We start from the raw sequence: 13,527 nt of genomic DNA, 5'->3' as shown, positions 1-13,527 counted from the left end.
ACCATGGGGGGGGTCCATCCGACCCCCCCCCCTACACATGCGAGGGTTAACCGGCCGGAATGGAACTCAGACGGCAAAGACAACTTTATTGTTGAAAAATATGGCCAAATTGGGCCATAAAACATGTGTCGCATAGCAAATATGCCTCAAAACTTTCATGACCTTTTGTGACAGAGCTTGGCCTATTTTTGACCTGAGACCTGCCGGCTGCCAAATACAGGCTATATAACCTGGTATCTTCTGCGTTCATAGTTATGGGTGCATAAACAAAAATGATCTTGTTTAGCGTTGTCACTTGTTTAGCGTCGGTTCGAGCCCGAAGTGTGAACATATCAAAATGTTGATTATTCTTATTTTGACCTGACCAGCAGCGTCATCAGTGGCCTGAAAGCAACATTTCGCACGCTCTTCCGATAGTTTATGTTGAATTTTGAAAAACAGTCGGTAGCCTTCCGAGATCTATAGGTGGGGGGGGGGGGGGACGATCTCCCAACGGGTGGCCGGGTCTGGGAACAGCCCACTGCCCAACGGAGCGCAGGCTAAATGAGTACGCCAAACCAAGAAAAGCCACGTGATGCCTCAAAACAATGTAGAGTTTTCCAGGGTGTCAGTTTTCCATAAGTTCCACATCTTTTACTCACCGCAGCAAGCTCAACGCATACAGATCACGTCGCAGTGGTCAAACAGCCGCTTTTGCAACAGCGTGACCATTTTCTGACACACGCCCCAGCTGAAAGTCACCCCGAACACTGATGCATTGCGCAACATCTGGCGTTTACAGCACAACTGTTCACAGAGTAGGTACCGATTACAGTATCTGGTACAACTTAGTACCTACTTTTCACCCAGTTTAAGACGCCGCCGACTCGCCGCCGTCCTCGGTACAGCTGTGCATGCTCTCCAGCTGCCAGAGCCGCTGCACGCACTCGTGGTGACGCTCCACGCACTCGGCCGTCATCTTGTGGTTGCTGCCCAGACTGCGCGTATACGTCCGCACGCAGCTGGCGATAATGGGCGTCACCTCGCGGTACAGCTCGAGCGTCAGCTGCGGCGGGATCGAGCGCGTCACGATGTTGCCGTGCAGCTGCAGCAGCTGCTGGTGCTGCTCCCCGCTCAGTTGCGGCCGCACCGTCTCCAGGAAGGAGCGCCGCTGCCGGCCGCCCTGCAGCACCGCCTGTAGCTTGAGCTTGGGGTCGGGCGACGCCTCGCCCCCGTCGTCGCCCTCGTCCGGCTGGGAGACGCGCCGCTTGTTGACCTTGATGTGGAGGCCGTTGACGGCGATGGAGCGGCGTCGGCCGGCGCCGCGGTTGATGGTCATGCTGTCGCGGCGCGGCTCGGTGTGAACCTGCAGCGCCGGCTGGTCGCCGAGCGGCTCGAAGGCGCGGCTGTTGGTGCGCCGCGACTGGTAGCGGCCGGCTGTGTTCATTCGCAGGTCACCAACGATGCCTCCGCCGCTGATGGAAACTGACGACGTCCGACCGTCTACCGACGGCGTACGAGCAGCTCCCGTCTCCTTTCGCTCTTCAGACATCGTGAACATTACCGCATACGCTTACATAATAAAGATAACTGCGCATTTGTAATCTAATAGGCTGTATATATTTTAAGGCCCAAGTGGAACATTAGAAGCTACCTTTCCAAGCATGCTTTCCAAGATGCTTTGAAACTTTCAAGGCCCCTCCAAGGCCCATCATTTCGTAGTTTGACACGTTTGACGTCTTGATCTTGCAGTCTTATTTTCACGCGCATTTTTACACAAAGTCTTCCCAGCTGCTGCCTTTTATGTGCTTGGAAATGTTTCATTTTTAGCCGAACGAGAGGTCGCTTCAACATATTCCCTTGTGTTGTTTGTTTTGAGAATTTTCGGAGAATGAGCAAATGATTGCTTTTTTATTACGGAGCGAGCAAAGCGAGCGTAGTCTTTCCTTAGATTAACGGAAATTTCTGAGTATGAGCGGCCGGCCGGCCGGCCGTCCGGACGCTTTTGCGAGGCTTATATCTCAGCAACCACTTGACCGATTTACACGCGGTAATTTTTGTAGGGTAGCTTCATTCCTTCTACCAAGCATTGGACTATTCCCGATGCATGTAGGTGACCCCTTATGCACGTGCAAAACGAAGAGGTGTCCGTTTTGTAATTGTTGCAATATCTCGGTAACTACTTGGCCGATTGTGCTGAAAGTTGGCATGTAGGTAGACACCCACTAGGCATTGCATATCCATGTGACAGAGTTGGGGTGCTGCTGCACGTGCGCACGTGCAGGGGTCGTTTCCAGATCTCGAAAACGGCTGGACCGATTGCGCTAAAATTTGGTACACGGTTAGGGACCAGTTAGTGGGGTGCCGTGCACAAGTCAGTTGGGACCCATTTTGCACGTGCGCACGTGCAGGGTGCCGCTTCCAGATCTCGAGAACGGCTGGGCCGATTGTGCTCAAATTTGGCATATTGCTAGAGACCGGTTAGTAGGGTGCCGTGCTCAATTCAGTTTGAGGTCGAAATTTCGCACGTGCAAGGCCCACCCTCTCGCTCGCTCCGTTAGTCGCCCCAAAAGGCGTTATACTGGTGTTATAAACCTTCCTCAATGCTTCATTACCTATACCTGTGCCTAAGCATAGCTTTGTCACACATACCTGTGCTTATCTCCCAGTCAACATCATTCAGTCCCACTTAGTTTTTTTTTTCTGGTGGCGTGAAAACGGCAGCGCTTAGTGCCACACAATTAACCCGCGCCCCACGGGGGGGGGGGGCTATTTATAGCCCTCTCCCGTTTTTCTGCAATAACTTCCAAACCACTTGACGTATCGCCGCCAAACTTTCAGTACCTTCGGCTGCATCAATTTGACACCTTGTGTCGAAATTTGAATTTCATAGCTACCATAGATCGGCCGGAAATGACGTCAGAGTGACGTCATGTTTGGCCGATTTCGACGCAAAACATTAAACCACGGTAATCGCTCCCAAGAGCTCAGTTTTTAAGCTAGATCCAATTTATTTGCATGACAGGACTCAGAATTGACTGCGCTATCATACTGCTGTCTCGGATTTTCAAAAGTTTGAAAATTTCGAAAATTTTATATAATAATATTCAAAATTTATATTTTATATTTTTCAAAAAGTTTCTGATTTTTCGAAAAAAACCGGAATACATGTGACAGAACGCATGCTTATGACTAACTCTAGCAAGCTTTAGCTAAATATCTTCAAAAAAAAAGGCCAAGTTATACGCATTATTGCAAAAAATTCACGATTATTAATTTTTCAAATCAATTTTTCAGTACGTATTTGACATTGTACACCAATATAAATAGCACCATCGTGTTCCTGAGCTCAAACTGCATCCATTAGACACCTTTTTTGTTGAAAAATTTAAACTTCAAAATTTAACTTTTTTTTACCTGAAAGTGACCTGACCTAAGCTAAATTCGACTAAAAATGACCTCGAATGACACAGACGACATCAAATTCGAAAGCTATGGCCTAAAAGGACCATAAAACATGTGTCACGTGACCGATGCATGATATAATATTTTCGTGGCCTGTGATTAGGTACCCGACCTTGACCTGAAAATCAAAGTACAAGTTTGGTACCCTCAAGGTATCTAGAGCATCTGTTCACGAGTGTGTAAACCAAAAATGAGCCTGATCTGACTTGTACGACGGCGGCCAGAGCCCAAAATGTGAACAAGCCGAATTGCTAATAATTTTTACTTTGACCTGACCTGTGATGTCATCGGTTACTTCAAGGTCAATGAAATTAGGTTTTGCACGACAGTTTTTCCGGGGCTATCAGACGCCGTTTGAATTTTGACGATCGGCCCAGTAGTTTCGGATAGCCCCCCCCCCCCCCCAGTAGGGCGTGTTATACGCAGACCCCAGTGGGGTGCGGGTTAACAATGCGCTGAAATCCGTTAGCACTCTATCTGTTGTCTTTTTGCGAATAACACAACATCCAAATTCAATTTTATTTGATAAAAGTTTACACAGAAGCACACAGTAGAACAGGTACATGCGTCCTAGCTTCCGCTGTTCATCACAGCATGTGCTCAACGCGAGCTCCGGGGGCCGTCACGCAGGTCTGCAGTTGCTTGGGGACAGCTCCGACTGCGCGGACCAGCAGTCTCGGGGACAACTGGTCCCAGCGGGCCGTCAGCCTTTCCTTTCCTTACAATAGCACGTGAATGAGCTATTTTTATTCATGAACCTCCAAAAAGAGACATGGGCAGAAGTCAGAACAGCAAACCGTCAATCACTGATTTGCGCATAATATTTAATGTTCAAAACCGTTTCACTGAGTTTCGTGACACAAATTTTATAGGCATACGAGTATGTCTAAGGCAATACCTATCATAATAAGTACCTACCTAAGTACAATCAACTTGGTTTTATAGAGAATTGAACGCTCTTTCTAATGGTGTTTGCAATTTATCAATTAAGTGAAAATTTTCTGACTTACAGACATTTTAAGTTTTTTTTTTCTTTTCTTTTTTATTGACATATTCTTGCATGCTCGTACCTATACCTAGTATGATCAGAGTTCAGACCGAACCCTGCTTGTACGTATCTTCCGGTAACGTACAACACAAATCACAACACAAGACACAAATCACAACACGACATTTTAAGTTAGGGGTTCCATTTTTTTGGATCACCCTGTATGTATGTCCCCTCACCTGCTCAATACCCAGACTAGCCCCGTGGGGGCTCACCAGTCACCACACCGTTCTAGTGTTGAGTGCATGCAGAGCCACCTGTCGCCCTTAACCGCCTATATCGCCACCTGGCGTCGATAGCGAGAAACTTTGCGGGGCGGTCCAACGAGATCGACAACGCTCGTGAGTGGAGAGTAAGATAAACGACTCTTCTGGATGCATTTAGCTTCCATGGACCAGCACTGTCATTGAACCAATGACTCGATGAAATATTACAACGCCAAATTTTTTACCTGTTTTTAGCTTGGTGAGGAGACTAAAAAATGAGACTGAAATAGGGTTGTGAAAACGGCGTACCTACCGGGCTAAATAACCGTATGTGGGCGGGATGATATGCTAAACTTCTATCCCTGTCACTGTCACCGACAAGGACACACTGTCACTATCACTGTCACACTGTCACTGTTACTGTCCGTCTCTCTCTCTCTCTCTCTCTCTCTCTCTCTCTCTCTCTCTCTCTCTCTCTCTCTCTCTCTCTCTCTCTCTCTCTCTCTCTCTCTCTCTCTCTCTCTCTCTCTCTCTCTCTCTCTCTCTCTCTCTCTCTCTCTCTCTCTCTCTCTCTCTCTCTCTCTCTCTCTCTCTCTCTCTCTCTCTCTCTCTCTCTCTCTCTCTCTCTCTCTCTCTCTCTCTCTCTCTCTCTCTCTCTCCCTCTCCCTCTCCCGCTCCCTGTCTGTCTGTCTGTCTGTCTGTCTGTCTGTCTGTCTGTCTGTCTGTCTGTCTCTGTCTCTGTCTCTGTCTCTGTCTCTGTCTCTGTCTCTGTCTCTGTCTCTGTATCTGTCTCTGTCTCTGTCTCTGTCTCTGTCTCTGTCTCTGTCTCTGTCTCTGTCCCTGTCTCTGTCTCTGTCTCTGTCTCTGTCTCTGTCTCTGTCTCTGTCTCTGTCTCTGTCTCTGTCTCTGTCTCTGTCTCTGTCTCTGTCTGTCTGTCTGTCTGTCTGTCTGTCTCTCTCTCTCTCTCTCCCTCTCTTTCTTTCTTTCTCTCTCTCTCTCTCTCTCTCTCTCTCTCTCTCTCTCTCTCTCTCTCTCTTTCTCTCTCTCTCGCTCTCTCCTTCGTCTTCATCTGTAACACTAAGCTCTTGCCTACATTTCTGATCCCCAGTGATTGAAAATAATGATTGTCAGTGCATCCAATCCATGTGCTGTGGCAACAAATATTATACTGACGCGCAAGGTCCGTCTTAATAGAACACGAATAGTGATGGCATATTTATATCGCATATTATGTTGGCAAATCTAAAACTGGATTTTTTATCTGTTTTGGTAACGAAGACATGTTTTATCGTTAGATACAATAACACGAAACAAAATACTAAGACATTCCTCTTGCACCATCAGCCATGTCCAATTCAAGATTAGTAAAAGATGAAGGGCAAACGATTATACGCATGGAATAAGTTTTCATGGTATATTACCAGTATAACGCCTTTTGGGGCGACTAACGGAGCGAGCGAGAGGGTGGGCCTTGCACGTGCGAAATTGCGTGGGGAAACCTCCAACTGACTTGTGCACGGCACCCTACTAGCTGGTCTCCAGCGATGTGCCAAATTTGAGCACAATCAGCCCAGCCGTTCTCGAGATCTGGAAGCGGCACCCTGCACGTGCGCACGTGCAAAATGGGTCCCATCTGACTTTTGCACGGCACCCTACTAACTGGTCCCTAACCGTGTACCAAATTTGAGCGCTATCGGTCCAGCCATCTCGTGCGCAAGCACCCCAACTCTGGCACATGGATATGCATTGCCTAGTGAGTGCCTACCTACATGCCAACTTTCAGCGCAATCGGCCAAGTAGTTACCGAGATATTGCAACAATTACAAAAGTGACACCTCTTCGTTTTGCACGTGGCACGTGCATAAGGGGTCACCCACATGCATCGGGAACAGTCCAATACTTGGTAGAAGGAATGAAGCTACCCTACAAAAATTACCGCGTGTAAATCGGTCAAGTGGTTGCTGAGATATAAGCCTCGCAAAACCGTGACCACGGCCGGCCGGCCGCTCATACTCAGAAATTTCCGTTAATCTAAGGAAAGACTGCGCCAGTGACGTACCCAAGGTGGGGCCACGGGGGTCATGCCCCCCCCCCCCCTGAGCGCCTTCGGGGCCCCTCAGGCCCCATGATATTTTTTTAAACACTGGATATAACGTCTTTTACTCGGAGGAAAAATTGATATTAAAGTTTCATTTATGTGCCCTGGTTACCCGAGGGGCCCCTGCAGTCATCCAAGGGCCCCCAGTTTCCTGGGCCCCTGGTCGCCTAGGGGGCCTCTGGTAGCCGCGGGCCTGGTCTCATGGGCCCTGATAGCCTGTGGCCCCTATAGTCGCCTAAGGGGCCGTGGTCGCATAGGGGGCCTCTGGTCGCATGAGCCCCTGATCGACTGGGGGCCCCTAGTTGCCTAGGGGGCCCTGATATCCGGGGGCCTGGTCGTATGGGCCCCTGATAGTCTGTGGCCCTAGTCGCCTAGGGGGCCCTAGTCGCATGGGGGGCCTCTGGTCGCATGATATTGAGGCCCCTGATCGCCTGGGGGTACCTAGTCGCCCAGGGGGCCCCTGGTAGCCGGGGGGCCTGGTCGCATGGGGGTCCCTGGTTGCCTGGGGCCCCCGGTCGCCCCTAGTCGCCTGGGGGACCCTGGTCGCCTTGGGCCCCTGGTCGCCTGGGATCCCCTGGTCGCCTGGGGGCCCCTGATCGCCTGAGGGCCGCTGGTCACCTAGAGGGCCCCTGGTCGCCTGGGGGCCCCTGATCGCTTTGGGGGCCTGATCGCATTGACCCTTGGTCGCCTGGAGGGCCCTGGTCGCCTGGGGCCCCTAGTCATCTGGGGGACCTGGTCGCCTGGGAACCCCTGGTCGACTGGGGGCACCTGGTCTCCCGGGCCTCCTGGTCGCCTAGGGGGCTTGGTCGTCCGGGCTGCCCTGGTCGCCTGGGGGTCCCTGGTCGTCTGAAAGTACGTTTATCACCTGATTGATCCCAAATCATCTGAGTGGCTACTGGCTACTGGATATAAGTAGAGACTGGAGGAGGCACTCATCTGAAGGAGCCAATATCTTTCACGGTGCCGGAGATATCACAGAAAAACAAAAAGGCTAAACTGAATATCCCCCAACCTTGGCCCCAAAGGCGTCATTGGCTAACACAGGGATGTGGGTCGATTTGCAATCGCATTTCCTCCTAAGTCCTATTCCTCCAATTAATACAGAGTATCCCAGAATTACCCAAGCATTTATTTTCTGGCTAAAAGTATACAATTGCGCTCGATTCCTAGTGAAACATATAATAGCCGCGTTTACATAGGGTTAGTTGCCAGATAGTGGAATTCCGATAACGAGACATTTATTCCCCACTATTATATTATATACCTACATATTATCCGGAATTGGAGGATGTTCAGTAATTGAGGCGCTCGCTCATAAAATGCCGTGCGTTTCATGCACACTCCTCAAGCAAAAATATTTTTACTTTCCAATTTTCCATATTTTATCAAGGCTTAGACCGTTACAGAGACCATTTTAATTGACTTTGATGAAGTTGAACGCGAGAAATCACAACCAAACATGGGCGTAACCACCGCGCTGGAACGCTGGAAATTCCAGCCCATTTTTGGGATGCTGAAATGCCGCCCCCGGTAGAGGAAAACTGCAATTGCGGGACTCGCGGACTTCAAAACCAAGAAAAAAGAAACGGCACTGCTCGGTCCACTATACGCCTGACCTCTGAACGTGCCGCTCCTCACTAAAATAACTAGGTGCCCTCTACATGCCGCCCCTCCCAGATGTCCTTCCGCCCCTCCGCACCGACTTCCCCTCAAGTTCCTCGGAGCTCTCATGTGCCGCCCCTCACAGAACCCCGCCGCACTCAATGTGTCGCCCCTCCGCATATAGCTCTATCGCCGTCTGTGCCGCCCTCCCCAGAGTACCTCGGCGCTCTCTATGTGCTGCCCAGTGCCCTCGCCACAACTTCCCGCCGCCCTCAATAAGCCGCCCTATGCTCTATCGCCATATGTGCGCCCATCCCCCCCCCCCGAAGTGCCTTGGCGCCATCTATGTGGCGCCCCTCACCACAAACCCCGCCGCCCCCAATGTGCCGCCCCTCCCCACAACGCTTTACCACCGTCTGTGCCGCCCTCCATAAACGCCTTGCCGCCCTCCTCAGAGTATCTTGGCGCCCACTATGTGCCGCCCCTCGCCACAACACCCCGCCGCCCTCAACAAGCCGCCACTCCCCACAATGCTCTATCGCAGTGGGCGCCACCCTCCCAAGGCACCTTGCCGCCGCTATGTGCCGCCCCTCCCCAGACGCCTTTCTGCCCTTACGCGCCTCCCCTCGCCAGAATGCGTCAAAAGGTTTAATGATTCGCCCCTCCCTATAACGCTCCATCGACGTCTGTGCTGCTCTCGTCACTGGCGCTGTGCCACCTCTCCCCGGAATGCTAGCCCTCGCTGGCCCGGGGGGGGGACGTTTTTCGCCCCTAACCCTGGCGAATATTTGCGATAGCTCAGTCAGGGGTGCTTAAATTGCTGCTGTTTACATATAATAACTACGCATTGACTTGGCGAATTGTGCTGAAACGTCTCCGATAGGTGAATATCGTGCGGACCGGGGGATTCATAATTCCATGCCTAGGTATCACAGTTTGGTTGCTACTCTTAACGTGCGCAAATGAAGGACGTGCGCACGTTTTGGCGGGCTCTGTATGCTGCCAAACACAAAGTGTTACATTTTGGGCTCGATAAGTCTAAGGGATTCGCCTATGTGAATTCAGCCCATGAGAGCGTCAGGTGAACCGTGAGACGCTCTGATCGCAAACAACCATCGAAGTCGCGAAAAGGCCCTGTGTGATTGCTTGATGTAAACATTCCGAGCCAACGAGTAGTGCCCTGAGCGCGCAGCAAGACTCAAGAGTAAAGCTGAGCACTTGAAAGAGTCCTCGGTCTACTGTGGGGCCCTTGAGTGGGTGAGGTCTTTGGCTGGATCCCGTCCTGCATGGGCTCACGCCTGGAATGGGTCCTCTTTAGGCAGGCTCGAAAGCTTAGGGGCCATCAGAGGCCGGTGTGGGGCTCTGAGAGTTAAGCGTGGCTGCTCAAAAGTTGCGTACTGCTTTCAGAAGGCCTGTGCGTTGGGCACCCAAAGACCAGCGTGGTGCCTTAAAATGCCAGTGTTACGCCCTCAGAGATGCACTGGTCAAGCCCTTTGAGGTTCTCAGAGGCGTCGGCGTGGTGCTCTCACAGGCGGGTGTGTGATCCGTTGAGGTTTTGGCGTGATACCCTCAGAGGCCGGCGTCGCGTGGTGCTCTTAGAAGCTGATGGGGGCTTCCAGAGTCTTCAGTGTAGGACCCTCAGAGTCACCGGTGAGGACTCTCAGCATCACCGGTGAGTGGCCGGGCCGTGGGCAATGAGCCGGTATGGGACCGGCTCAGAGGAAGGCACCGGTGTGAGACTCAAGAGAGGTCAGTGTGAAGCCTTTACAGTTGCCCGTGTGGGGCAGTGAGTGCACTGGCGTGGTGCCTTCCGAAGGCCGGTATGGGATTGAAGCTTAGCGAGGTGATAAAGGACTTAACCCTCGCCCGTATCGGTGTTTTTCCAGCCACGAACGTATAAGGGAGGGGGGGTCCGTTGGCCCCCCTTGCCGTTTCGCCCCTGATCGACCTAGAGCTTCGCGGAAAAAACGAGCGTGTTGCCCGTGACGAGAGGAAGCCGATGATACCCAATTTTAAGGTCCTAGATCATCGGTTGACCTTCCAGGTCAGGTCAATGAACCAAAAGTCGGGAAAATCGGGACCAGTTAGAAGTTTAGTTTAGTTTATTTAGTTTATTTAATTCATCGTCGACGGGGACACCCCATTTAAAGACGAAGTCCTACCTATAATAATACAATACAACACAATGACAAAATCATTAAAATCACGAAGAGCAGCTGCACATTTAGCGGCTTCTCACATAGTCAACGACACATCTCCTGAATGTGCTAAAACCATCGAAAAACATATCAGATGTCGGCGAGGCCCTAAAATATTCATTGATCAGACGTGGTGCCCTCGTAAACAGACCATCTTTGACTGTACACACACGTGCATATGGTACTTGAAATAGCGATAGTTGGCGACCTAACCTAACAGGTACAGATATACAAAAACTCCGTAAAAGAAAAGCCGAATCGATCCTCCCTTTAAAAACATTGCGGATGAATAAAATGTCATGCTGCACCCTTCGAGAAGACAGTGCACACATCCGAAAGTGCCGAAGCAGGGCAGCGTAGTCCAAACTTTGAGAGGCTGTGGCCGGGGGAGAGCATCGGTTCAGCCAGATCAAAAATTTGTGTTGAACTCTCTCGAGTCTGTCTGTGTTTGTTTTTGATGCCCCCGACCAAACAACACTACCGTACTCGAGAATTGATCGAACATGTGCGTAGTACGCGACCCGTATGGACGATACATTAATTGGACGGCCAGTTTTAGGCTTTTGAAAAGTCCGAATCAGAAGCCCAAGTGCCCGTCGTAAAACGTGGTTACTATGGGGTTTTTAGGGTGCTGATTACGAATATCATGTTAGTTATGATAATAGATGATGTCTTAATGCATTTAGGCCAGGTCGAGTCAGGTCAGGTCAGGTCAACCAGTAAGGGTTTTGCCGGGTATTCGTAGTAGGTGGCAACCGCCTCTGACAGCTTCGTAACATGTTACGAAGGCACCAAAACTACTTGGTAAATGTTCAAATGGTTGCTAAATTCGAATTCAGCTAAAAAAAACTAGCCTAGAAACATGTAAAACTCGAAAAAGTGAACCGAGGTCATCAAAGGTCAATGACCTGACCTGACCTTCCGGTGACCTTGACACCCACCCTAATGCATGGGAGCAACATCATATCCCATGTTTGAAAGCTTGAAACCACGAAAAGACTGCAAACGCGCGGCTAATGCGAGCCGACATCAGCCGAATCGCGATTCGGGCCAAACATGGTCTCGAAAAGTAGGTCACAGGTCAAAGGTCATTAGGGTCAGGGTCATGAAATTTTAAGGGTAGGTGTAAAATTGATAAACGCGAGGGCACTTACAGTTTCGTCGCGATCGGCCGCTTTTTACGCGATTTATTCGCGAAAAACCATGGGGGGGGTCCGTTCGACCCCCCCCCCCGTATACGGGCGAAGGTTAAGTGGTGCCTTCGGTAGGACCGGTTCGGAAGCATTATTGTGGGGTCCTCAGAGGTATTATTGCTGACTGAGGCCAAAGAGGTGCCGGTGTGGACCCTCAGAAGTGCTAGTGTGAGGCCCTGAGAGACGCCAGTGAGGTTCCTCACAGGCGCCGTTGTGGGCCCTCAGAGACACTGGTGTGGGGCCGTCACAGACGAATGTGGGGCCCATAGGCATAGAGGCTAGAGCTGCTGGTCTGAACCCCTTACAAGCAGGGTTGTATACCAATCAAGTCGATTGAATTGATTGATTTGTTTCAACGCGTATTTTGAGTTGATTGGATTGAGTCGATTGACTTTTCGAGATGACTGGTTGACTGACTCGTTTGACTTTAGCGACTGGTTGACTGATTTGATTCCTGAAAATTAGAGTGACTCGTATGATTGAGTCGATTGAAAGGAAAGTTCAAATAACTTTTAGTTGACGAAAAATAATGACACCAATTGATGACATCAAAGATCACAAAACTACACTGAAAACTGCTTGTCATCACAACTGCAATATGGGGTAGATGGCCAAATAAAGAACAGGGCCTAAACATGAACAGCCAACTTTGACTTTCAACTTGAACTGCAATAACTGCACCAATCCTGGTGATAGAACCTGGCGATGCACCTACCTACCTTTCTGCACTCAGCAGGAAACATTTTTTTAATCCAGATGATAAAGTGCAAGGCCCTATATACTAATAAAGTGTGATTAATTAATAATTCACATCTCCACATCTCAGAAACAACCCACTGAACTCTATAAATATCTGAAACCCCTACAAAAATAACTGAAACAAAAGCGCCGTTTTCGTCTCGCTATTTAGGTTTACGTGCCTAATTAATAGCTAATTTGCTGCATTGTTTAATTTGCAGCAGAACGTTTGTTGATCCTTTTCTCCTGAGAGCCTAATCATAACATATTTAATATATTTCATTTTCCTTGAAATTTTTACCGAATATTATTAAGTGGTTTTATTTCAAATAAAATAATAACTAAAACGAAATTGGTGTTAGTACAACCGATTTATTTTATGATGATCTACCATACTACATGATAATCAATGACGTCATCTTACCAAAAAATCAAAAGACGTAGAATAAGGATTTATAAAAGCTTAGCATACTTATTGTCAAAACGTTTTCATGCAGTCGCACCGTGCCGTTTTCGCGTTTTAATTTTCCTCGTTCCCACTTCCTTTGTCCTTAACTTATACTGTGGTTCCAGAGTTCCTGTCCTCTCCATTTCCTTTTAAATATATTTTTAATCCTCATCCCTATCCCCCAGTCCTAACAGTTTCAAATTGTATTGCAATAAAATTCAAACACAAATGTTTTGAATTCTTCACATAGGTACCTAACATTGACATGCCACGTCCAGAGTCGTGGACCGCTAAATACTTCAAATATCTTCCTTCCCAATCTGACAACATCCCACGTCTCAAATGCACATTGTGTGGAAAGATTTTCCAGGCTGCCCGTCAGTCTCTGTCTAACCAAAATTGTCACATACAGGTAAGATATTTATTTCTATTTCCCTATGGTTAATATGTTATTGATGCATATAATCCATTGAAATAGACATGGTGTAGGGTAAATGGCCAAATTACGAACACTGCCAAAATCCGAGCAGCCAACTTTCAACTGCAATATCT

This window comes from Amphibalanus amphitrite, unplaced genomic scaffold, assembly GCF_019059575.1.
Source record: "Amphibalanus amphitrite isolate SeventyFive unplaced genomic scaffold, NRLGWU_Aamphi_draft 001560F_arrow, whole genome shotgun sequence".
Taxonomy (NCBI): domain Eukaryota; kingdom Metazoa; phylum Arthropoda; class Thecostraca; order Balanomorpha; family Balanidae; genus Amphibalanus; species Amphibalanus amphitrite.
This window is presented reverse-complemented; position numbering follows the sequence as displayed.